The sequence below is a fragment of the Phalacrocorax carbo genome, chromosome 10, assembly GCF_963921805.1.
Source record: "Phalacrocorax carbo chromosome 10, bPhaCar2.1, whole genome shotgun sequence".
In the NCBI taxonomy this organism is placed as follows: domain Eukaryota; kingdom Metazoa; phylum Chordata; class Aves; order Suliformes; family Phalacrocoracidae; genus Phalacrocorax; species Phalacrocorax carbo.
Window position 1 is genome coordinate 4,206,383 of NC_087522.1, and position 25,823 is coordinate 4,232,205.

The 25,823-nt window shown below is 56.5% G+C and overlaps 2 protein-coding genes across 2 annotated transcripts in view; both read left to right on the forward strand.

Moving 5' to 3' along the window:
• PDAP1 (PDGFA associated protein 1) overlaps positions 1 to 25,823 on the forward strand; it is a 145,291-nt gene that overhangs the window by 26,281 nt on the left and 93,187 nt on the right. The window lies entirely within an intron of this gene.
• KCNJ12 (potassium inwardly rectifying channel subfamily J member 12) overlaps positions 3,302 to 25,823 on the forward strand; it is a 37,065-nt gene continuing 14,543 nt past the window's right edge. Inside the window, exon 1 of the mRNA XM_064461510.1 lies at positions 3,302 to 4,875. The gene's annotated coding sequence lies outside the window, so the exon portion shown is untranslated. The remainder of the gene's footprint in view (positions 4,876 to 25,823) is intronic.

The following is a 25,823-nucleotide window of genomic DNA, read 5'->3' on the forward strand; positions in this document are numbered from 1 at the left end:
AAAGGTGCTGAGCCTGGGGAGCTGGACCCGCTGGGCACGGTGCTGCTCGCACCCAGCCTGCAGAGAGCTGCTCTGCAGCCCTGCACGGTGGTGGCCAGTTCTTGCCCTCATCAGCACTTTCTGGTCCCTGGGACCTTGTGTGTGGTCTCATAAAAGCACCGCAAGTGCTGACCTCGGCCGCTGTGCTCCTCCTGCCGGCAGTCTGCCTCCTTCCCTGCCCTCCCTCCCTCCTGCCCGCGCTGAAGCGCAGCCAGAAGCCAGAGGTGTGCAGGGATGCGCGCTCTCCTTTTTCCAGATAAATCTATGGCAGCACCACAATTTGTCACTCCTTATGCCCTGAGTTCAGCTTCCCTGAGCTGTTTTGGTTGTGCTCCCTGCTAACCAGCTGCTGGCATATGCTCGAGATGCTCTGGACATAGAAACTATGCATCTAACTATGGTCTAAGCATCCATCTCTCCATCATCCAACTGATCCTTGATGTCCTCAGCTGCTCTTCCAGGCTGAGATTCCCCCTTGGTGAACCCCCATCCTTATCACAAAAGTATTTCTTCTTCTGCACTGGGCCAGCACCCCTGTTTTCTCCTTTGCTGCGTGACTGCGTAGCCTCCGTGAGCGCTCCAGGGGAGAGAGCGATGCCCACAAACCCACGCCGTCCTCCCATCCGTCCGCCGCATCCCCTGGCCTGTTGTCTTCCTGAAACCCGCCAGGACTTGGCCCTCCGCACCACTGCGCCGGCCAACAGCGTGGCCTGGCAGAGCCGGCACCCCGCACCGGCGGCAGTGCCAGTGCCCGGAGCAGATGGCGGCAGCCGTCCGGTCCCTTCCCCGCAGCCGGTTTTTCGGCCGGGAGCACGGTGGCCACGGTGCGCGGGCGGGCGGGGAGACGGGAGCCAGCTCGGCCGGAGAGTCGGGGCAAGGCGTGGTAATGGCACAGATAATGGCTATTTTTAACTTTGATAGATGAGAGCTTATTTCCTGACTCTGCTTGTGCGGCACAGTGGCACATGTCTCCTGCTGCCCGCACCCAGAGGATGGGGATGGGGGGACACAGCTGGTTTGGGTCATCAGCTGGCAACTCAGAGCCTGAAAATGGCCTTTCCTAGGAGCAGAGGTGGGAAGGGAGTGTGGGGTGCTGGGAGAGCCAGGCTGGCACCCCATGGCAGTGTCCTGTAGCCTTGTGGTAGGCTGGCATGGCTTGAGTTTGGGGTATCTCAGCTGGGCTCTGGGGTGGATGCTGAGCCCATCAACCCTGGGTCTTCATCAGTTTGTATTTTTGAGTCCCAGTTATTGCACTGTGATCTCCTATGGGGCTTCAAGCCTGTTTTCCCCAGCACACTTGTCTCCTTCCTGCTGCAAAACCCCTTTGAGCAAGCAGGGGAGATTCCCGTGGGAGCAAAACTCTGCTTTGGCACGGGGGTTCTGTGCACCTTTTGGGGCTCAGCAAAACTAGGTTGCTTAAAATCCCACCCTCTCCAACCATTGAGCTTTTGGAGGGGCTGGAGGATGGTGGGCCGTGTCCCTGCGGCCAGGCTGCTCGCTGCGCTGGGGAGCACGCCTGGGTGGTGCCACCCAGACCGAGCGGCCCTGTGCTGTCGGGAGGATGGGTGACTTAGCACGTTTCCCCATCCCAGCTTCCCCCTCGCCTCCCCCGCAGCCTCTTCCTCCAGGAGGCCTGACACTAATACAGTGCGAGCGTGGGATTTATGGGCGGCAGCCCTCCAATTGGGCCATCTGTCTTGATTAAATTAGCCCTAATGGCTCTGTGCTGACTTGCTCGCAGCCCCGTGCAGCCATGCTGCAGGCGTCGGGAAGGGGCCCGCTGGAGACCCTGCTGGGTGCCCCCCCTCGCTTTGCCCTCTTGCCCTCCTTTCCTTGCTTCGACGACTCCTGAGCAAATGGCTGAAGCCGGCCTGGCTGCAGGGTGAGGTGATACCCTGACCCAAGCTATCCCCCAGCTGAGAGCCTACGGGGGCTGCAGGGCTCCCCAGGGCTGCAGTTCTGCACCCCCAGACGGGCACGCTGGGGGTGATGGGCTTCCCTACGGCTCTCCACAGCCCTGGGGCAGCAGTCCCCAGACCCAACAGCAAAAGCGTGGAGAGCCTCTGTGCTCCCCCAGCGGGCTGGGTGAATCCCGGGGCTTGCCAGGTTGGAAAACCTAGGCTATATCTTTGCATTTCCCATAGCAAACTGGGGAGCGAGGGAGGGTCACGGCAGGGTGATGGGAATGCCAGCCTCGCCAGTTCTGGCTGCCCAGCTCCCTTCTGCTGTCCCAGCCGGCCCCAAGGGCTGCAGCCTCCCAGGGTTCCCATGACTCACCCTGCATACAAGCCCCGAACATCTCCTGCTCTCTGCTTTGCTGGTGAAACGCCCTGCCCATGCACCTCGAAATCGCTGCCGGCAGCCCCGGCGGAGCACCGTGCTGGGGAGCGGCAGGCGAGAGGGGGCCAGGGCTGGAGGCTGGCCCGTGGCCAGCTGCCCGCTCCAGCCCTGCAGCCAATTTCCGGGCTGCCCAGCGCGTTAATTATATTTATTGCTGGAGGGAGCCAGGGGGCTGGGTGCAGGGAGCCTGGGGCTGGCACTGCCGCCTGGGTACCGGGCTGGGGGGAGGATTCAGAAAGCTTTCCATGAGTGATGAGCACAGTGGGGTGACAGGACAGGACCCTGGCAGAGAGGAGCAAACCAGGGTGTGAGGGGCTGCCTGACGAGCGTAAAGGAGCAGTGTTTTGGGGTCTAGATGCTCATGGTTGGCCCTTGGGTGGTTGTGCTCATGACCACCATGCCCAGGTGTGCACTGGTGTCCCCTCCCATCTGCAAAACCCTAAATCCCCCCTGTTAGCTAGGCATCTATGGGGGTTTAGATGTACTGTTGCCAGAACAAGGCTTTTCATCTGGAGATTTCAAAGTGCTGGTTAAAATTCAGTATTTGTGGCTAGTGTGGAGAGGGGAGAGGAGGCAGCGCTGCAAGCATCGCCCTGGGGTGCTCTGGAGTCCGGGGGTGTTTGGGAAGAGTGACAGGAGGCACGATGCTCCATCACTGTGCTGGGGAGAGGATGGGAGCTGGGGACGAGGACAGTCACTGCTCTGGGACACTGCTGAAGGGAAGAGGTGAGGGAGGGATCGCTGGTCCCGAACCTGTGGTGGGAGACAAAGAAGAGTGAAGAGAAAGCTGGGAAGGGGTGGGAGGTGCTGCAAAAGGGAGATGGGGCAGGTGAGGAGGCAACTTTTTCATGTGCTGGGTGCTTTATAATTATGTGACCTGCTGGCTGCGTGACAGCCAAGTCAAGTGGTGTCGAGCATTGCTGTCAAGGCTGGAGGTCTCCTGGCTGTGATTTTTTTCGAACAAAGCCTGCAAGTCCCCAAAAAGGAGCAGGCAGCAGCCCTGGGATCTCGCGGGCGACCGAGTGTGGAGGAAGTCCACAGATGGTGGCTGGTTTGCGTCTCTCTCTGGCTGGAAGCCAGCTGGGGTTGTGAGTCCACTGCAGCATCCCCTCTGCCACCCATTCCCCTCGGTGGAGGGGAAAGGCTGCCAGAGCAGAGTTTCACTTTGGCCCTCTCCAAAAAGGCCTTGCTGTTATAAGGACAGGGTGACCTGGAGACACCCAAAGCCTCCAAAACAGCTTAAAATAATGCTCACCACCAAGAAATAAACTTGGACTCCAATCAATCTTAAAAAAAAAAAAAAAAAAATCCCCGCCCGCAATAAAAAGAAGTGTCTTCAATTCCCAGCCCTCCCTCTGCCCCGGCTCCTCTCCGTGCACACAGACCCTGCCCCTTAAACCAGCCGAAAGCAGAGCGAAGCCTCTGGGGACACGGTACCCGCCATCGATTTTTCATGGAAGGCGCCCAGAAAGGATGGTGATGGACCGTGGGGCCGCAACCCCCTGACCGCAGCAGCCGGCACGGGGGAGCTGAGATGGATCTGTCGGGAAAGGGTTGTTGCTTCGTCGTCGTGGCTGTCGGACCCAGGGCCGGGCTAGAAAAAGCAAGCGGAAGCCATCAAGGTGGAGGAGAGGAAGCGAGGAAGAAGAAGAAGGGCCGAAGGACTCGGGTGAAGCAGCCATTAGGAAAGTGCTGATGCAGAGGTTCACTTGTGTCTACGGGCAGAGTTGGAGTAGTTGCTGTTCACGGACAAAGGCGGTAGGAGGGAGTGGAGCTTTGTAGAAGCCGGAGCCTGTCTCACTGGGTGTCTGTGTTTCATTCCCTGTCAAAAGGCTGGGAGCTGGGGGAAAAAAGCAGGGAAGCAGCGAGCTGCAGCGCTCGCTCAGGATCAGATAGCAAGAAAACCAATAGCAGAGAGAAAAAAAAAAAAAAAGAAAACCAACCCACATCAACCAACCAACCCACCCACCCTCCACACTGAGGCTGAAACAGGCAGGTCCCTGCCAACTCCACAGCACGCAGCAAGCAGGGAAGAAGTCCACCCTCCCCGGGCAGGAGCGGAGTTGAGCCCGAAGGATATTTGATGACACTTTGGCGACGATGGGTCCCCCAGCATCTTCCAGAGCCCATTTGAGGGTGAAGGCTCTGAAAGCACAGAGGGAGTTTGAAGCTAAATTCACCTGAGTCTGGATCTCCTGGTCGCTGGGATTTATCTATTTTTTTGTTTCTCCAAGGGGTGGCTGGGGGAAACCGAACCAAGAAAAAAAAAGTGGTTTTCTTTTTAAATCTCCCTCTTTTATTTTTTAATTTTTTTTTTCTTTTGGAAGAAGATATATTTTTTTTTCCCTGTGGTTGGAATGGAGGGGTTGGGTCTGTGCCTAAGAAGCAGCAGCCGAACGTCAGTCCTGGGAGAAACCGGAATGGATCTGGGGTCCCTCACCAGCTAACTCTCCAGGACCTGCAGCCCCACGGCCAGGGGGCTGGATGCAGTGAGAGGTAAGTGACGGCTCCGGCATCTGCCTGCCAGAGAGCCGGCGCGACAGCTCCTCCGCTCCTCCAGCTCCGTCTTAATCCTAAGTCAGAGGCAAAAACAGCAGTCTCATAGTGAGTCAATCACTTCCACCTATTGCAGCCCTAATGGAGAAATAAGACGGGGAAGTTTCGCGGTGGCAGCCTCACGGGTGAAGTTCTCACCCCCCCCCCCACCCCCGTGCCCGAAATGCCAGGCTGGGGGGGGGAAATTTTGCAAAGCTGGCCGCCGTCACGGTGCCGATGCCATGGGCCGCCTCCCTCCCCGGCCAGCGGCGAGGGTTTGCTGCTGCCTTTCGGGGAGTGCGGGTGCCTCGCTGGGGTCCCGCTCGCTTCTGCTTGCTTCCCCTGGCCGGCTTGCTTTCTCGGCCAAAACTTTTGCAGACCGGCTGTTTTTGGAGATGCCCATGCGGGGTTATGCCCCTATGCGTGTGCACACATGTAGATGCACGCGCGTGTGCGAGGCACGCTCGCGTGACCCTCCGATTCCCAGCTGCCTGGACCTGCCTGCCCGCACGGGGGGCACGCCTGGGCTGAGCCCGGGAGCTGGGGGGGGTGTGTGTGCGCTTCGAAGGCAAACTGCAAAGCGCAGGGAAAAAAGCGAAGCAAGCCGACAACGACAACAGCAGCAGCAGCATAATTGCATCACTGTAATAGTATCGGCGCTGAGCGTGAGCCAGGCTAGTAAAATTGTCCAGAAAATGAGCTGTTCTAAAGTGCCTTCAGTTACCAGCACCTGCACGCCTTCTCTGGGTGCTTGAGGCTATTTGTATTTTTAGAAGTCTCTCTTAATTATAGAGCAAAGAGTGTTAGAGGGAAAATAGTGTGTATTTAGCAGCATTCGTTCCCGGACAGTTTTGCAGCAGATATGAGCACAAAATCACCAAATAGGGGTTTTTCTCCACTCCCCCCCCAACACACACTTGTGATTGTGAACCACCTGTTTTGCAGTGGTGTCAGCAAACGAGGGCCGGGTTTTTTCTTTCCCGTTCTTAGAAAGCGTGGTGATGACTTTGCTTGTGTGTGAGAAGGATGGGAAGCGATCCCGTTGCCACCCCACAACCCCTCTGCACCCCAAATTGACCCCATTAAAGGGCTGTGAGACTTCCCTGCTCCCAGCCTGGGGGTGACATCGGTGGGACAGGAGACTCATGTGCCAGTGCCGGGTCTCCTGCAGGCACCAAAGAGTCGGGGATGTTTTACAGTTCACTGAGAAAAAACCCAAACCCTGCAACAACTCATTTTGCTTCATTAAAGCGCCTTCCCTTCATCCCCTTCTCTGCAAAACTTTCCGGGGCCTTTTGTTCTGAACAGCAGGTGAAATTCCCTTTGTGTGAGCACAAAGCGAAGAAGCCACCAGAAAATAATGAAAACAAGACCAAAAAAAAAAAAAAAATTAAAATCCTCGCCTGCCCCTTTCAGGCCTGGAATAACAGCGCGTGTTCTCATCCATGCCGGATGGGCTTAGTAAAACACTGGCTTTGCTGGGGAAGGCACCTTAAAGGCCACTTTATATCTGCTCTACGACACATTTTGAAACCCTGTATGGCCTCTGCTGCCCTTTATCCAAATGAGAGGCTTTACCTACAAATTCCAAGTGGATTTTTTCCTGAGCCCTGAAATGACCCCAGGGGATACGGCGAGTCCCCTGGGACCAGCCAGGGGGAATGGAGGTGTTCCCCCGGCCATGCGGCACGGTGCCGTAGTGCTCCGTGATGCCCTGGGCACGGCCACGGCTCACCATGGGTTCCCCCCCTCTCCCCGCAGGCTGGCCGAGGTTGCAGGGGTGGCTTTGCTGGCAGCGCCGTGGGAACTGTTCCCTGTTGTGGATAAACTTCAGAGAAGCTGTCAGGGGAACTGGCCAGCAAGCTTAAACCCAGCGTTTTCTCCCCAGCTGGCATCACGTTTTAGGGTGTAAATGTGCTTGAGAGACACGGGCGTCTCACCCAACCTCTGTGCTGGGTGGAAAAGAGGATGGGGTGGCAGTTTTGAGGATGCTGTCTCTAGAAAGAGCGGGAGCACCGTCATTAAGAGGGATTGCTGGAGGGATGGATCCATCCCCCTCTCCTGTTGCCACTTGGGTGTGTGGCCCACGGACTGGGCACTTTATGTAAGCAGCGATGGCAGTGCTGGGCCCTGGCCATGCTGGGCCATCCTGCTCTGCCACTGCTGGGCCCTGCATGGCCTCGGCCGTCTCCCTTAGCCCCCATTTCAGGGGTTGCCCCCGGGTGCAGGCACTGTATCACCACGGGAGGAGCATAATTCCCCCGTAATGGCTGGGTTGGGGGGGCAGGCAGGCAGTGAATGGCTCCAAGCCCAAGGGTTTGTCCATGGTATCTGCAGAGTTCATGGTTGCATCTTGCCCAGCACTGACTCCAGGGTCACCAGCCCTAGGAAGGTGGTGCCTGGACTCAAGCCCCTTTCTAGGCTCTTCTGCGTCCCTTGGCTAAGGTCCGGTCTGGTTTGGATTTGACAGTGCAGGGCTCTCATGGATGAGAAGGGAGAAACCAGCCCAGCTTGCACCCGTTCCTCATGCTGCCGACTTGCTGCAGGAGCTGGGAATTGCCCTCCGAATGTGGGGACGCTGGCTGGCGAAGGACCTGTGTCCCTGTCCCAGACCATGAGCCTGTCCCTCCATCCCACCTGCAGGCTCCTGGCTGCCTCAGTGCCCACCTGTCTGGCTGTCCTGCACCCAGCGTGCCTGAAATGGAGGAAAGGAGAGGGAAAAAAAGAGCATTAGGGGGCTTAGGGAACCCCTGAGCACTGGGGCATGGAGCACAGCAGGCACCTTGCTGCCCAGGCCCTACTCCAGCTTCTGAGCTGGGGAGAAGAGAAACGTGGGAATAGGGTGACTGGGGGCGTCCCAGTGCTGCCTCCACAGCTCTGGGTGACTGTGGGCCTGCCACCTTGCAGGGACATGCCCATCTTTCACCATTCCTGGCTCATTCCTAGCTTGTTCCCTTGTTCTACCTCGGTGCTCTGGTCCCAGCTTGATCCTAGTTCCCAGCTCACTCCCTCGTTCCCAGCTTGCAGCGAGGCAGGACTGCCAGTGGGCGATGGCTTTTTGCAAAGCTCTTTCAGATTCCCCCATTGGACTTTTGAAGCATCTGGTATCACTATCTCAGCGTCATTATGAATTAATTAACATTAATTCCCTGTTACGGTATCTCCTATTGCCAGGAGCCTTAGCCTGGGCTTTCCCCCTCCCCTTTCCCCAAACAGAAATGGCCAGATCCAGGCTCCCCCTGGCAGAAAGCCAGAGAGAAGCCACATGGTTGGGGGGCCATGGGCTCCCCATCCCTGTCCCCATCCTGCACCGTGACAGGGGATGCTGCCAGGCCCCTGCCAGTCCATAAGCCAGTGTAGGGCTTGGTCTTGGGGGAGCCCCAGTGCTGCCAGCGCTGCCTGCCCACTCACTGTGCCACCAGCACAGGGCACGGGTGCTTCGCAGGTAGGTGAGACTGGCTCTGCCATCCCTCACCTCCGCTTTCCCGCAGGGCTGTGAGGCAGGTGATGCTGGGGCTGTCCTGTGTGAGAAGGATCTCCCTTTTAGCTCTGGAAAACCCTGATCCTGGCTTCCCAGCTTGTGCTGGAGGCACCAGGGATGCTCTTCTCAGGGATGCTGATCCAGGGGTGCTAATGCCAAGGCTCCTGTTCCCAGGAATGCTGATCCCAAGGAGATTGGCCACAGGGATGCTGCCTCAGGGATGCTAATCCCAAGGATGCTGTCCCTAAGGATGCTGAGCTTCTAGAGATATGGGGATAAAGACGTAGCAGGTGGATGCAGGCTGGGATCCTTTGCCCCAGCTGCATTCAACCTGTTCCATGGACCACCCCAAGGGAGACACAACCTGGCCACCTGACTCGGTCCCTGTGCTGTCACTTGCACAGTTGAGCCTTGGTAAAGCTGTGGCTGAAGGCTGCAGAAGGGCTCAGTAGGATCTGGGTGCAGCGCCCGGCGCCTCCCAGCCCCGTTGCACCCCATCGCCTGCCCCACTCCCTGCCCTACACCAACACAACCCTCCTGCACTCGTCTGTCCCCCCGCTTCTGCCCCCTGCCGCCACCATGTGCCCCATGGCAGGGCCACAGCAACCCCTAGGGCCACTCCAATCCCCCCTGCACCCCTTTGCAGTGCGGGCTGAGTCAGTGGGGGGTTCCCCCTATGCTCCGCAAGCCCTGGGGCCAAGGCGGGGTGTGGGTGGCAGCCCCCGGGTGGGCTGGGGTATAACCCGGTGTCCTACATCCCTGGAGCCCAGCTCGGGCTTACGTAACGGCCGTGCTGCAGTCTGCTCTGCTCAGCCGCCAGTACTACTGGCAGAGCTGCAGCGTAGAGCCCATCTCCCCGGATATTTGCTTTCTGGGGAGAGGAGGGAGGGATGGGGACACTTGGAGGGCAGGTGAGCCCCAGGGGGTGGCCAGGACCTGGAGGGGTTATTGAGAGGGCTGGCGGGGCACAAGGGCTGGGGTTTCTGCCCCCAGCCCCATCCATCCTGTGACCTTGGGAGCCAAAATCCCCCCTGGGTGGCAGCACCCTGTGGAAGGAGGGGCTGGGGAGGGGGAGAGCCGAGAGCCCTGCCCCAGTCCTAAGTGAAGGGTGTCAGACTGGGGACCCTGCTGACATCCTCTGTCAACCACACTGCCATCTCTACCCTTCTCGGAGACCACAGACCCACTGTGCAGATGGGGAAACCGAGGCAGGGGGCTGTGACTCCCTGTGAGGAGCAGGTACCAGGGTCCCTCTGGATGGGGAGGAGGAGGTGGGACGTTACAAGCCCCTCAGATACTCTCGGGCTGCCGATACCCAGGTCCAGGCTGAGCTCTGCCTCTGGAGCCAGTGTCCTCACTGGGGTCGGGCACACAGGCACAGGGACCTGCTGGCGCTCGGTGCAGCACCCTCGCAGCGAGGTGCAGCTCTGGGCACTGCTGCACATGCCATGACCCAGTGACATGGGGGGGGACGACACAGCAGGCTGGCCACAGCACCCTTCCTGCCCCCAGCTTGAGACCCCAGGGGAGCGCAGGGTGACAGTGTGGGGAGCCTGGGGGACAGACCTCACTGCCAGGTTGTGCTGAGGCTGTAGTCTGGTGGGGTCCAGGGCACCACCATACCGGATGGCTGCCAAATGCTGGGGCACACCTGGGAGCTGCCCTAGTGCTGGCACCTGCCGCCTGTGGGTGGGCTCGGGGTGCTGGTAGCAGCCCTGATGCTCGGGTGGTACTTGCTGAGTGTCCCCCTCTGGCTAAGATGCCAGCAGCTCTGCTCTGGCATGGCTCCCCGGAGGCAGGAGGAGGGTTTGTGCCTGGAGGCACTGTCCCAGTGGTCCCCTGGCACTGTGGGGACCCGGCAGGTCTCTGTCCCTCCCTGAGGGTGCCACCGGCAGCTGGGCTACACCTTCATGGTGCCTCATGGCCTGCGCCAAGGTGGCCTCAGGCACCACCACCCCTGGGTGCCACCTGCCCGCAGGGATGCCTGGCAGGGCAGTGCGGGATCCCTGCAGCGCTGCGGGGAAACCCAGTATGACCGCAGTGTGAAAAACATGGTGTCACCCACCAGTGAGAGCCAGGACTCCCCACGGGGACCGAGCCCCTGAGACCCCCACCTCCCTCTCCCCCTCTGCTCCTTTTTCCCAGGCTCAGCTGGCGTTTCTCCTGGGGCTCGGTGGGACAGAGTCCAGCCGCCCCCCAGCACGCTGCCGAGCCCACTGCCCCCCACGGGCACCCCGGCCAGCCCCAGCACCTGCGGCACACAGCACAGGGACCTCACACTCTGAAGCCAGAGTAACCAAGGATGCCAGTGAGCTCATCCCTCCCGCCTGGGCTGGGAAAAATCATTGCATTGTGCTTGCTGCAAAAGGCTCAAAGGCCTTTGGTTCCCTTTTAGGACACGGCTGGAATGGAGCCACCAAAAGAAATGCCAGGAAAAATAAGCCTTCAGTAGCAGCTACTTTCTTCGTGGGTTTGAAGGGATCCAAATGCCGATCGCTCAGCTTGGGGAGCCCCCCTCGATGCTCAGACTGTAGGGATAAACCTCCCCAATGCTGGGCAGCCAGCACTGGATCAGGCCCTTCTTTTCTGAAATGCCAAATCTGGCCCTGCTGGGTGATTCAGGCATTTGGGGAAAGGGTGGGTCGGGTGCTGCTCTGGACTCTGTTGCCTTTCGTCTCTGCAGCAGCGGAGCCATTCCCCCTGGGGGCCAGGACACGCGGAGCAGCAGGGTCCTGCTCCCCAGCCTTGGATGCCCCAGGGCTGGATCTGGCAGTGTGGTTCTCAGCTGGGCTGAGAACGCCCTCCAACTCGTTACACACGGGGGCCAGCTAATCTCCATCTGACAGCGAGTCATCCTTCCTACCGTGCTGTAATGACAACGTACTTAAAGGGGCTGATGAATTAAGTGCATCTTATAAATGCATCAGATATTAAAATTCCTGTATAATTACAGTGCAATGGATTATGTGTGGTGCTGAAGGGGAAGCAATTCAGCGAAGCAAAGGAATTATAGAGGAGAGCCAGCAAAGCGTAATTACACACAGCTCTGCTCTAATGGTGGTGTAAAGTGAGGGGCTGAATTGGAGCTGCAGTGGGAGTGATGCTGAGCAGCACCAGCGCTGTGCCGGCACCTCGGGCTTGTCTGCAATGATGCAAGGGTTAAGGAAAGCAAGACCTGAAGGGCTTCGTGGGGGGGACAGAGGGAGGGGGCTTTGCTCTGCTTCATGCCTCCTTCTCCTGGGGAGGAAAGCAGCCGGCTCCCCACGGGCTGGCTCCAGCCAGCCAGGTCCAGGGGCTTTGTCCATCACTCGCCCCAGCACCCCGTTGCTCTCAGCAGTCCTGTGTGCGATACAGCAGTCAGTGCCTGAGCAGACCAAAGACAAAAGTATCTGATTCCCTTTCCTTTTTCCTTTCCTTTCCTTTCCTTTCCTTTCCTTTCCTTTCCTTTCCTTTCCTTTCCTTTCCTTTCCTTTCCTTTCCTTTCCTTTCCTTTCCTTTCCTTTCCTTTCCTTTCCTTTCCTTTCCTTTCCTTTCCTTTCCTTTCCTTTCCTTTCCTTTCCTTTCCTTTCCTTTCCTTTCCTTTCCTTTCCTTTCCTTTCCTTTCCTTTCCTTTCCTTTCCTTTCCTTTCCTTTCCTTTCCTTTCCTTTCCTTTCCTTTCCTTTCCTTTCCTTTCCTTTCCTTTCCTTTCCTTTCCTTTCCTTTCCTTTCCTTTCCTTTCCTTTCCTTTCCTTTCCTTTCCTTTTCCTTTCCTTTCCTTTCCTTTCCTTTCCTTTCCTTTCCTTTCCTTTCCTTTCCTTTCCTTTCCTTTCCTTTCCTTTCCTTTCCTTTCCTTTCCTTACTTTTACTTTTACTTTTTCATCCTTTCTCTTCTCTTCTCTTCTCTTCTCTTCTCTTCTCTTCTCTTCTCTTCTCTTCTCTTCTCTTCTCTTCTCTTCTCCTCTCTTCTCTTCTCTTCTCTTCTCTTTTTTCTTCTTCTTCTTCTTCTTCTTTTCCTTCTCCTTTTTCTTCTCCCTTTTCTTCTCCTTTTTCTTCTCCCTTTTCTTCTCCTTTTTCTTTTTCTTCTCCTTTTTCTTCTCCCTTTTCTTCTCCTTTTTCTTTTTCTTCTCCTTTTTCTTCTCCCTTTTCTTCTCCTTTTTCTTTTTCTTCTCCCTTTTCTTCTCCTTTTTCTTTTTCTTCTCCCTTTTCTTCTCCCTTTTCTTCTCCTTTTTCTTTTTCTTCTCCTTTTTCTTCTCCCTTTTATTCTCCCTTTTCTTCTCCTTTTTCTTTTTCTTCTCCTTTTTCTTCTCCCTTTTCTTCTCCCTTTTCTTCTCCTTTTTCTTTTTATTCTCCTTTCCCTTCCCTCTCCCTCTCCCTCTCCCTCTCAGGGTCAGTGTTCCCAGGTCCCCAGGCAGCTGTGGGTGCGTGAGGTCCAGGCAGAGGCTGCCACATCACCTTACACCCCAAACGTCACCAAACAGGGGAGCTGGTTGCTCACATCCTCATTCCTCCATATTTTCTGGCGTGGGTGATGCAGTGGGGTCTCCCTGGTGCTTTCAGCCCTCCCCTCTGCCCGGGTGAGGGGGTGCCACCTGCAAGGGGCCTTGGAGGAAGACCATACCCTGTACAATTTGGCTGGGGGGCTGCTGGAGCAAAGGCTTTTCTCTAATGAGCTGGTGCCTGTTCTCCCATTAATTATATGGAGCGGTGCCATCATCAGACAATTAAGCAGTGTTGTCCCAGGCTCCAGTAAGGGCGCAGAGAAAGCGGGGCGTGGGACGCCGTGCGATGGCACGCGTGCAGGGCTGCGTAGGGAGGGTGGGTGCTCCACATGCTGTGCATCGAGGCACCTGCATGCGACCACCAGCCGAAACCCTGCGAGCACCATTGCCCCGTCCCACCACCACCACCCACAGCACTGCTGCCTCCTCCTCCTCTTCCCCAAAAGGGCTGAGAGTCGCACAGGACCACCATCCCCATCATGTCCCAGGCCACAGCCCGCTCTCGGTGGGGAGACAGGGCCGCGAGACGCCTGCCTCTGCTTTCGCAATGGCGCTTGTTCGCTAATTAGCAAAATCTGGCAATCCGCACCATTCTCCCAGTCATTAATTATTATTAATTATTTGTTATGCAAATAAAGTTGAAGAGCGCAGTGCTGTAGGCAACACAAACGAAAACAGTCCCGGCTCCCGGCAGTTTATGTAACGGTGGGCAAGCGGGCATTGCAGGAGTCCCCGGGGCCATATAGGGCCATTTGCTGTCCCCGGCGTAGGGGCTGCTGCACGTCGGCGTCCCCTGGGGTCTGGGGACACGTCGATGGCATCAGTGGCAACAGGCGCTGCAGGGCTGGTGCCGGAGGGGACTGCGGGAGTGAAGGATGTGGGATGTAATAGGGAAAAGGGTGCTTTTTAGAGTCCTGGAGGATGAGGGCGATGGGGGGGACCCAAGGGTGGAGGGGTTTATGTCAGGGGTGGATGGGCCAGGCGGGTGCTGCTGGTTGAGGCAGGAAAGGCGATCGCTGGGTGGGTTTTGTGGGTCCTGTCCCACCCCTTTCCCTGCGGTCTGTCCCTAAGGGCAGTGTCTGGGGAGAAGCTGGGATGTTTCACCAAACGATGCCGTTTCAGTAGGCAGTTTCCTGTCTCCGTCCTCCCAGTTGAAGGCTGGACGTGGCCAGGACCTGTCTGTGCAACTCCCCACCCCACTGCCTGGCCACTGAGCCTCAGGGTGTCATTTTGCTGCTCCCCACCCTCCCTTTCCCTTCCACCCCTGAGCTCTCTGCCACATCCAGGGCTCCCTTCCTGCTGTGCTCCCCATGTGCCTCCGAGCTCGCCATCGACCCCAAATGCAACCACCCATCACATCCCTGTGTCATGGAGTGATAACGTTGGTGGCACTGTGCCACAGGGACACAGGCTGGTGGCAATGGGGTCCCTACCCAACCCCTACCTGAGCAATTGGAAAGGGAACCGAGGAAAAATGGAAATTAAAGAGAGGAAAGAATTAATAAGGATCCTGCCTCGACCACAATGGCTTTGTTTCAGGACAGCTGATACCACACGCTTGCTAATGCCATTCCTCAGAGGCCTTCGGAAAGCAGTGGGGTTTTGGCGATGCTCAGGCGTGTTTTTGGTGCGCTGCAGATACGAGTGTGCATTAGAGCTGTGCTTGGTTCCTTCCCAGCCGGCGATGTCCCCTGGTGCCCAGCTGCTGTCCCCAGCCGGGCTCCGCAGCATGAGGCAGCCATCGTCGTAAAGCAATGACCTGGCAGAGTGGAGATTTGGGGTGAAAAATGTGTTTTCACAAAGCGATGCTTCTCCTGCTGGGCACTGCTGTGGGGCCATGCCCTGAAACGCCGGGCAGCCTTGCTGGAGGGCTGCTTGCTCCCTCTGGTTAGGAGATCATCCTATGGTGGCTATATGGTGCACCCTGAATACACTGAGCACAAGACAATATACTTACTTATAAAAATCTTATAAAAATTTTACTTATAAAAATCCTCTTCTGCTGTACACAAGGGGCTATGCAGGTTGCCTGTATGTCCCTCCCCAGCACCTGGTGTTATTTGCTTTTTTGCACTTACTGGATCCCCCAGTTATCACCCCATAAGCCTCTTTCAGAGAAACCCTATATTTCCTCCACCCTGGGGTACTTGCCTTGGAGATTTCTCTAAGGGGAATTCAAAGCAGGGATGGGAGAGGAGCGGGGCTTTGCACAAGTTGTGCTCAGAACTGCAGCCGATGTCCCACAAAACTTTCCCACTATTCCTGTGCCTGATGTCCACGGGGAGCTTGGCCTCTCTTCTTCCTTCTCCGCTGCAGGAATCAACTCTGGTTGCTGGCAGGGTTATCTCCATCCTGCAGCTTGCTGCACGCTCTGTTAGTTCACCATCCCTCCGAGGGCTGGGGCTCGACCCTGGCCAGGCAGCATGTGCCCCTGCAGAGAAGGATGATGTCTTTATTTCCCATGGCCAATAATGGATTTGGAGATAAAGTCTGGGAAAATGGGGACTCGCTGAGGTTCCTCACCTGCTGCCGCAGCTGTCTGGGCACTCGTGTGTGCTCGTGGCCCCATCCTAAGCCTGAGCCTGGGCTGACGGCTGTGGCAGGGTGCTGGAACCAGATGCTTGTTTCTAATAAAACTTGGCTCCCACCGTGAGCCGCACTCATCCTCGCCCGCTCCAGGTGATAACGGCAGGGATGCTGCTGCCGGACGGACCTCATGGTAAACGTGAAAAGCAGCTGAAGGTGAAAGGAACAGGCTCCAGCTCTGTATCTGTGCACCGGCCCTGCTTTGTTGAAATAAGGGTGCTCTATGGAGCCAAAAAAAGTCTCTTGCCTGAGACCTGGGCTCCGTGGGGGGGATGTGGGGGCTGTGGGGGGCCGGAGGCAGCAGGCAGAGGGCCGGCACGCCGAGTGGAGCACAGCAGGAAGGAAGCGCTTGCGAGGACACAGCCAGCACTGCATGCACGTCCTTACATATGTGCTATTTTCAGCTTGACGGGGAGCAGGCCAAGTTCTCCAACAGATTGAGTTTGGAGCTGAAATCCTCCTCCTCCCCCCTGCCCAGCACCCACTGCCTTCAGGCGTGGGGAGTCCAAGTGTGCCCAGGGCACCTCGCCGTGCCCCGCTCAGTCTGTATTCCCACCGGTGAGATGCACACGTGCTGCACACGCGCTCCCAGCGCTGCCGCTGCCCAACACCCGCCTTGTAGCAAGGCCACAGGGTCTGATCCTGCTCAGGGGGGCAGCAGCTCCAGCTTCGTCCCTTCTTACTTCAGGCTGGTCCAGGCACCAGCACCAGCATCCTCCCAAGCCCATCCCCACTCCAACAGTGACCTGCAGCATCTCCTGCCTTCGGCTTCGCGCACTTGTGCACACTCCCACCCACTCTCTTTGCTTTATTACTGAGCAGAAAATCACCCTTCTTCCTTCTGTCCCCGAATCCCCCCTCCTGCCACCTCCCCTTCCCTCATCACTGCGACCCCTCTAGAAGTGCAGCTGCTTTTGCAGCCGTGTCCTCACCCTGCTTGAAATGCAGGAAAGAAATCCATGTGCAACTTACTGTCTCGGCACCCTGTAATCATTTTGTCAGCCGAAAAGCACTTTTGTCAAACCCCCACAGGCAAACCGGGAGGGGATGGATTGGGGAGAGGCACCTGACACCACTCTGTGCTTTTTTTTCCCCCTTTTTTTCATCATGGGTTTTGCTTTACGGGTGGGACGAGCGTTGGGTTTTTCTCTCCTTTTCCTCTCTGGGTGCTTTGGTGACTGTCCGGAGTGAGTGAAAGGAATAAGGAAAATGTTGCGGGAGAGCAGCAAGGCTGGAGAAAATGCATCGCCAGCAGCTGGGTTTGCTCGACAAAGTGCAATTATGCAATGGGAGGAGAAAGCCGTTCGGCTGGAGAGGGGTTTCCAGCAGGGACTAGTGGAGCCCCAGGCTCAGTCACCTGCGATGGCCCCGAGAGCAGCCCCGGCCCCTTTGGGTGCCGGGGGGGGAATTAGAGGGCTCCTTTCTGTCCCACGCATGAACTGCTCTGGGGGGGTCTTTACAGCGGGACATCAATGTCATCGGTTTGCTCCGTCCTGAAAGCAAACCAACCGGGCGGCAGCGGCTGCCCTGCCCACACCAGGGAGCGGCTCCTTTCTGCAGGGGCCTCTCCCCGAACGAGACGTGGTTGCCTTCGATGCCGCTCTCTCGCTCTGGCTCTGGAGGGGGTGTGTGTCTCTTTCTCAATGCCTTCAGCATCCCTGATGAGTGTCTGGGGTCACAGCAGTGGGTGATACTGGCCTTTGTCCTCCGGGAAAGGAGTCGAGGGCATCTCTTAGAGTAGGCAGCTTGTATGGCCTTGGGGATGGACCCTGCTTTACCCCAGCATGGGATTCCCAGGGACAGGTGGATGAGGTGGGGGGCACAGGCTCTTACTCCAGGACCTCTCATTTGGGCACCTCGAACAAGGAGCATGGCTCTCCCCTCCCTGCTTTTTTTTTTGACTGGTGCTTGCCCAAGCATCAGGGCGAGCTGCCTTTGCCAGCCTGCGTCATGTGAACACCATGGGGAGTTTGCACAGAGCCGATCCGTTCTCCCTAACCTTTCCACTAATGAGGAAGCAAATGCCTGGGATGGCTGCGGCACGGGAAGGTCAGAGCCGTCGCAGCCCGATGGCCCCATGTATCTGCCCGCAGTCCCATCCTCCTCACATCTTTCCCGTGCTTTAGTGATGTTTTGGGGTGCAAAGAGGGGCTGGGAACAAGGTGCTCTGTGGAAATCTTGTGTCTGGGCTGGTACCGTCGGCTGGAAAAATAATGATCCATAAAGCACAGCGCTCGTCAAGCCTTGCCTAATGAACAGGCGGTCGTTAACTCCGCATGAAGTGTTCGCAGGTCTCAAACACAGAAAAACACTCAGAAACCCACTTGCAAATGCTGCTTGTCTAATTAGGGTACCAGGAAAGACTCATCCATCCTTATGTGTCCGGTGTGTCCTCATCTGCACACGTGAAATTCGGGCCATCAAACACTCGCAGCCGCCGTCGCAGCAAGGCGCTCCTGTCCGGAGACAGGTCTTTAAATCATCCCCGAGCACTGCGAAAATTGCAGACAGCTCGAGAGCAGAAAATGAAAAGGCAAAGTGTTGTTCCTGGAGCTTTTGTCCTGAATTATTTGCTCAGCTTTAATAATAAGTTACAGACAAGGAAAACTGAAGCAGCTCGGATGATCTTCTGGGGAAAACTAGCCCTGTGGATGCTGCAGAGTGGCGCCTGGTCCCCAGCTCCTCTGACAGCCTTTGGGGACAGGGACTGATGTGCTCTGGGAAGATAGGCTGGGAAAAGAGATAGAAAAATAAACCCTCTTTAATGCGTTTTGGTGCAGTATCCAGATGCGGGAGCTGGGATTGAAGCTTTTCATTCATTTTTCTGGAGGCAGTGGGGAAAGCAGCAGTGGGGATGATCCCGCTCTGTCTCCTCTCTGCTGGCCCCATCGCTTCCATGGGCTGATATCTGGCAGGCATCAGCAGGGCAAACTCCGGGCTTTTCCCCTGCCTTATTCTAGGATAGTTTGACGAAATCTAGCTTGTTTTGGATGGATCACTCCAGCACTGCTGGTGACCTGCTGGCCACCGTGCTTACTGAGCCTCTGCAATTCCCCTTTTATTGGTAAAAATGAGAGGTTGCTTTTTCTGCCTTTTTCTCCAGGATCACAGATTGCAAATAATGATTGCCTTAAACACAGGCTGTTTCACAGCTTGCTGGTGCTTTCAGGGACGGGATTGCTGGGTGTTCAGTGTGGGTGACACCAGGAGCCAGGCCAGTCCTGCTTTGGCATGGTCCAATGGGCACCTTAATTTAACTCTCCTTAATTTAACTCTCTTAACTTCACTCTCTCCTTTCTCATCTTTATCTTTTTTAATGAAGCAGAGTGGATGAGGTCTTGCCACGAACGATGTGTTGCATCCTGCACACTCTGCCCAGGGCTCTGGGTCAGTTCGATGGGCTGTGCATAGAAAGGTGATGGCCGGGCTGGATCCTGCTCAGCTGAGCTGCGATGGATCCCATTTTCTTTTGTGACTGATTCTACGGGGTCACAAGGAGCATGAGGCGTTGTTTGTGCCGAGTGGCTGTAGCCAAACCCATCTCCCTGGATTTATTGGTTTCTGTTTGCTGCTTTTTCTCTTGTTTCCTTTCCATGGAGTTATTTATAGCTGGGCCAACTCTGCTCCCCATCCTCCTCTCCCTCCTTCTTCCCCAGGTGCTGCCTTGAGGAGGCAGGTAGCTTGTTCCCAGTGAACAAGGCTTTGCCCAAGGGCACAGGTATAAAACTTCCTGCAGGAACATTTTGCTGCAGAAATTATGCTGAACTAGCCAAATTGGGTGGTTTCAGGGGAGCAGCCAGGAGCGTGCTGAAGCGATCCCTGCCACTTGCTTCCAGCAAGGAAAATCTAAACTGCCGATCCTTTATCCTCTGGACTAGCCTGGGACCCGACTTTGGCATTTCTGGCAGTAACTAAGTATCTATTTTCCCTCCGCTCCTTCCCTATGTGACTCCCATAAGAGCCCCAAGGAGTTTGCCAATGCCAAGCTGCATCTCCTGAGACCACAGCGGGTCTGGGCATGTGGTGCAGGAAGGCACGAAGGTCTCCAGGAGCCTGGAGAGTGGTTCTGCATCTGCCTGGCTGCTGGCAGAACCCAGCAACCTTTCCCCCGAATTGAAAATGTGCTTTTAGGGTTAAAAAAAACAACACAAAAAACCCCAAACAAAAACACAACAAAAGAAGTCAGTAGCTGCTGTGCCATCTGTGTCTGCAGCATTGCACAGCGGGGACGAGCCACCCGAGCAGGCTGCCGTGCGTAGAGCCCCTGAGCACCTATGCGGGGTAGCCGAAAGAGGTGGTACGAGATTTCCTCCTCCCTTCCTCCCCCTTGGAGAGGAATGTCCTGTTTCTCTTGGGAACGACGTATCTGCTTGGCATCCCTCTCTTTGGAAGCTTTGATTTCTTTTCCAACTGTGGTTCTCCAGCCGCAACAGCATGTCTTGGATATTTTTTCTCCCCACAGTCCCCCTCCCGTTGATCCCAGGGGGAAGGCTGGTTGGAAATCTCTCCTGCAGCCCTGCCTGGAGGGGATGGAGGGCCCAGGGCAGCGGGTTGCCAGTTAATTTGTTTTCCTCGATGGGGCTTCAGAAAGTGATGGGCTAATGGGTTTGGAGTCTCAGGGGGGCAATTTCCCTGGCAGCATCTAAGTTGTGTCACCTCTCTGCTTGCCTCTGTGACGACAGTGTTGATTTGAATTCTTCCAACTTAAGACTGATTTAAATGATGGTGAAGTTGGGGGGTGGCGTGTGGGAGTAGAGCACTGAGCGCTATTCTTTTTCGGTTGTCATATGTCTCCATAAAGACTTCTGCCTTGGGGATTTGCATAGATCTGTGGTCCAGATTGCGCTACAAAACCCACTGGTGGTCTGCAAAGCTATGGCAACAGCTTCCACGCTGGCTTCCGAATTAGATGAAGCTGGAAAGTTTAGGTGTGTTTGCAAGTCTTTGCACCATGGCCGTTCCTCTTTGGTTTGGGGGCTGCAGCAAGGGCTCGGAGGGCAGCTGGGAGACCCCTCTCCGCTCCTAACCCACAGCATTCCCCCTCCTCTGCAGCCCCATCCCCTGGGAGATGCCCAGTCGCATCTTTATTCTATTCTATTCTATTCTATTCTATTCTATTCTATTCTATTCTATTCTATTCTATTCTATTCTATTCTATTCTATTCTATTCTATTCTATTCTATTCTATTCTATTCTATCCTCCACCAGTGCGTGCCACTTCGCCGAGCGCTCCCAGCCTTACTCTCGAGACTGCTCTAATTTGATGGAGAGGTGGTGAGGTCAGGAAAAAAAACCCCGTTCTCAATGCTTTTGTGAAAAATAGGTGTTTGGGTAATGACCTCATGGGGAGGGATGCTGCAGAGCGAGTCGGTCTCCTACCAGTGAAACCGCAGGAGGCGAAGGAGGGGGATCGTGCAAATGTCCCAGCCACAGGGAAAGCTTAATTCGGCGGTTGTAATCGCTGAGGACACGCACATCTGTAGGAAAGCAGGCTCCTTTCCTTGCACTTCTCCCAGAAGGGCTTGTTTGTTTAATTTTATCTCGCAGAGAAAATTATAAAAGGAAAAAAAAAACCCAAACCACCACCCTGTGGTTTTGCTCAGCTGCAGCACAAAAACGCCCCAGCGGAGCCCGGAGAGCGCCGGGGACCGAAACCCTCGCCTGAGCCCAGGTATTTCCATCGGGGAGAGGGGCAGCGAAGGGGCCGTGTGGCAGCCGGCGGCCCTGATGCTCTGCCGGGACCCCGCTGCCTGCCCACGCAGGGCTGGGCAAGACGGAGCCGGCTGTAGGAACCACCAAATCTGGAGAAATCCGGACATTGCACTCGCCACTCTGCTCTCCCTCCTTCCACCTTGTGCTGATCGAAACCCCGTTGCCTAGAGCAGCTGTATCCATAAAAAGAGGAAGAGATTTGCCCTTTAGGAGGCTGGCGGAGGCTGGGGGGTCTCGCTGGGAGCCCCAGCACGGCAGCCTGCTTTGCCCATGTACCAGCAATGCATTTTCTGACCAAGCAGAGTGGGCAAGTTTGCATTTTGGGTTAAAAAGTTGAGATCTTTGGGATGGCCGGTGCTTTGCAGGATGCCATCTAAACCCTGCCACAGTCATGGCTGGTCAGGGCTGGTGTGGCCGGACAACGTGCCAGCGCTTGTGCTCTGGTGTCAGCTCATTTTCTTCTCTATCATTTGTTTAAATTTCTGAGGGAGCCTGGGTTTGGCATCAGGCGCTGACATCCTTTAATTTAGCAAATGTAAAAATGGGATCTTTTCCAACTGGAGTGATTAGAAATGTCCTGCTCCGTTCCCCAGCCGCGGTGTCGGGCGCTGGTCAGGCCATTGCCCCGTGCTGTCAGCCACCCCTCTCCCCCCACCGGCGTGACTGCGGCTGAGACCTCCCACACTCGTCACACGGGTGTGATGGCCCATCACCACCATCCCTGCCTGCTGCTCAGTGCTGCCAATGGTCCTGGCTGGCAAAGAGCAACAGTGGGGGCTGGATGCAGGAGGGGAGCTCGCCGGGAGGAGGGATGGAGCTGTGCCCCCATGTGATACCCCCTGCAGCCCCCAATGAAATCCCATCCCCAGCAGTAACACCCCTTTGCCCTGACAAGGGCCTTCCCCACCTCCGGGTTTGCGTATAATGGCGCATGTCCCCCCTAAGCCGCTTAATGAGGGTTAAGAGGCTAACGGGCTTATTACCAGCAATTATTTCCACAGCCCTGCAGGTGTCCCTGAAAACAGCGGGGCCCCGCACCCCCCCAGGAGCATCCTGCTGGTATCGCCACCAGCCAGCCTGGGGTGCCACGAGATTGTCGGTGCTCAGCTGGCTGCCTCAGTCAAATCGGTGGTTGTTTCCAGGGTGGTTTTACACCCCATTGCAATGATCCAGGCTGCGATTTTGGTAGGGGAGTGGAGCAGGGGGTGGCATCCCTATGGATACCTGCCCCCCCGGCACACTGGTCCCTCTTGCTCTGCCTCCAGAGCGGCTCTGCAGCATCCCTGGGCCGTCGCCTGGAGACGGCCGCGGCAGGTTGCCACAGCGACGGAGCCTTCACTCAGCATCTCTCCAACTCTGCTGCCTTGGCCGAAGTTGGGCAAGAGAAAAATATCCTGGGGAGGGGATACCCAGCCTGGGCAGCAAGCACAGGGCTGGGGAAACTGCGGCATGGCTGGTGGAGTTGGAGGCAGCAGCATAGTGATGGAGGAGGTTTTGGAAGCTGCCTGTGTGTGCAATAGGGCAAAAAGTGATGGAAATGGGGCTGGTGGAGGGCAGGGGGTACCTGCGGTTGCTGGGGGGGGGGAAACAGCGCTTTGTGGGGGCAGGTGCTAGTGCAGCATCTCCGTGCAAGTCCTCCTGGCAGCAGCGTTTGATAGTCACCATGGCAATGTCAGCCACGTTCGGGTTGTCATCTGCTTTGACATCCAGCGCGTGCCGGGATGGGCTGGAAGGGTGTGCGCACCCCGGGAGCTGCCAGTGTGGATGGGGGGGATCACCCACCCAGAGCTCAGCCAAAAACCTGGGCTCCCCCCACTCTGTGTGGGGACCAGCCGCAGTGCCACCAGGGTCCCTCGGGGAGGGGGTGCTGCTGAGCCATGGTGGCATGGGCTGGTGCCTGGCCATGGGGGCCCACTGTGGTGAGGAAGAGGAGGGTGAAGCCCTTTGGGGTGACACCAGCTGTGGTACCCGCCGCCAGCCCTGCCACAGAGACCTTCCCCCACCCCCAAGCCTATAATTACAGATGATGCTTGTGGAGGGCAAGGAGAGGTTATGTAACTTTGGCATTTGGAAAATTCTTTCTGCTCCCTTATCGGCTTTATAAATACCTCGAACTCTGGCCAGGCCAGGCTGGGGGGAAGGCGATGACATCAGCTGCAGCCAGTCCCCAAACGTGGGCCCATCAGACACTGTGCCTCAGTTTCCCCCCTCTATGGACAAAAGCATCTCTGTGGCATCCTGCTGCTGTGCTAAGGGGAGGGCTCCTTGCTGCCGGTGTGATCAGCAAGTGTTTTTCACCTCCAACAGAAAAAGAAGGTGATTTTTCTTCCTCCCCTGGAAAAGGCTTGAAGGTGCTTTTTGGGTCATGGCCATCATTAAATGGCAAATTCAGAAAACCAAAGTCCTGCCTGCAGCCACCAACTGCCTTGTGCCAGTGTCACATCCCCCAGTTTTCTGGTGAAACCACCATGTAATCTGGTGTCACATCCCCCAGGTTTCAGTTTGTTGAATCCTTCTGGCTGGTCCTTCACGTCCTAAAAGTCCCTGGATCGGGCCCATGCAGTGCTTTAGCCGCTGTGATAGCTTGGCAGTGTGCTGGTGGTAGGGGCTGACCCTGGTCCCCCTGCTCCACGCAGCACCGTCACAGCCCTCCGGACCCCGCCGCCGTCAGCACGGCCAAGCCAGGGGACAGTGGGATGGTGGTGAGTCCTGAGCATTGCGGGCGACCACTGCAGGAGGTCGGGGGCTGGGGGGGGACTGGAGCAGAGCCCCCCCCGCCCTCACGTGCACTTGCATTTATGCCACTTGCAAAGTTATCTCCCTGCGGGGATGTTGGAGGGCGGCCGGGGCCGTGTCGATGGGAGCGTGCACGGCGCACGCAGCCAAGGGCGGCTGGGGCAGCGTTGTGTAACTCTCCGTGCGGCTCTTCACCGGGGACATATCACCATGTCCCGCCCTCTCCAATGCCACCAGACCTGGCCGCTGCCCCAGCCGCAGGGCACCTTCGCTCTGTGCCCGCCTGGTGCCACCGCAGCCACCCGGCCATGCTGGGATGCTGCGTGACATCTGGCTTTACACCTCCAAGGGATGCTGGCGGGCGGGACTGGGACCCTGGGGGTTAGGTTGGCTGCTGTGGCTGGAAGTGAGGTGCCACCGTCTTTGTCCCCCAAAGTCTCCCCTTGCTGGTGTTTCGGTTTTCGTTGCTGGAGAAACGGTGCCCTGCTCCTTGTCAAGCTGTGTGTGCACACACAGCAGTGCCCAGGCTCACCAACACCAGGCTTGGCGCTCACCTTGTTTGTTGTAGGGTTCCCCAGGAACACAGGTTGGGGGGGTTGGTTTTTTAGGGCTGGCCAAAGAAAGTAAAAGGGATTCCTGGCTTCTACTTTATTGCTTTGCAGTGTGCGCCTGAATGAGCCACCCATCAGTGACCCAGGCTTGCAGAGCAGCAGAGGAGGCCACGCAACTGGGTATGCGCCGAACCTAGCTGGTTTAAAAACCACCTTTTAAATGCCCAGGTCTCTGCCCACAGGGTCAGCAGCTGCTGGGCCCCTTAACGAAGCGATGCACAACAGCGCCCGAGGCTGGGGCACAGAAATAATGAGAAGGGAGTTATTTCAGGGACTTCCATGTCTGCCTGGCAGGTGCCTTCATGGGTACCCCCATTTGAGCAGGGCTTCCCAAATGAGGTGGGTCCCCTGGGCCATGGTGGTGGGGTGGTGGACGCTGACGTCGGGCAGAGATTTGAGGGCACCCGGGGCTGGTACCCGTGGGCAGGGAATGAGGGAAGATTAATTGAGCCGCTGATCCCTGATGGCGAGAGGGATGGGGAGCAGCAAGCCCCCCCGGTGTTACACAACGCCTGTGCTAAATCTTCATTGCAGCAGATAAAGACGATCCCCAAAATACCCTGCCCTGCCTTTGCTGCCCCTGCAGCTACTTGGGTTTGGGGACATGTCTGCAAGCTGGGGGTGTCCAGCTCCCTGGTGACATCGGGGCAGAGAGGAAAGGGCAGAAACCCAGGGCCAGAAACCTGGTCCCCCCCAGGAAGGAGATGTCCTCCAACCAGGCTTAGCCCAAGGAACAAGAGTGTTAAAGGGAGCCCTCAGAGGATTTAAAAGACACTGAAACTCTTCTACTGATGTGTGCAGAGCCATGATCTGGAGGAAAACTAGTAGCAGCAATGCAGTGCGAAGGCCTCTTTAAGTCTTGAAGATGCTGGGCAGCATCATGTGTGTGCCAGGAGGCTTGTCACCCCCAACAGAAAAGGAGGGGGATTTTTCTTATTCCCTTGGGAAATGCTTGAAGATGGGTTTTGGGTCGTGGCCATCATTAAATGGCAAGATCAAAGAACCAAGGTCTTGTCTTGGACCACCAACTGCCTTGCCCCAGTTGAGTGTGTGATCCTTCAGCTTTGAATTTGTTGCATCCTTCTGGGTGGTTCTTTGCATCCCCAAAACCCCTGAAATCCCCTTCAAGCTGCTTCTCCTCCAGTCCCCTGAGACCATTAAGGCATCTCAGGCTTCCTCCACTACCACAACTGCAATTTTGCTCCCTACCACTTAGAAATATCACTGAAGGTGGATGTTCCCCTTGCTGGCAGTGGCTCCCCATGGCCACAGCCGAGATGCCAGCTTCTGTACATGTAGGGAAG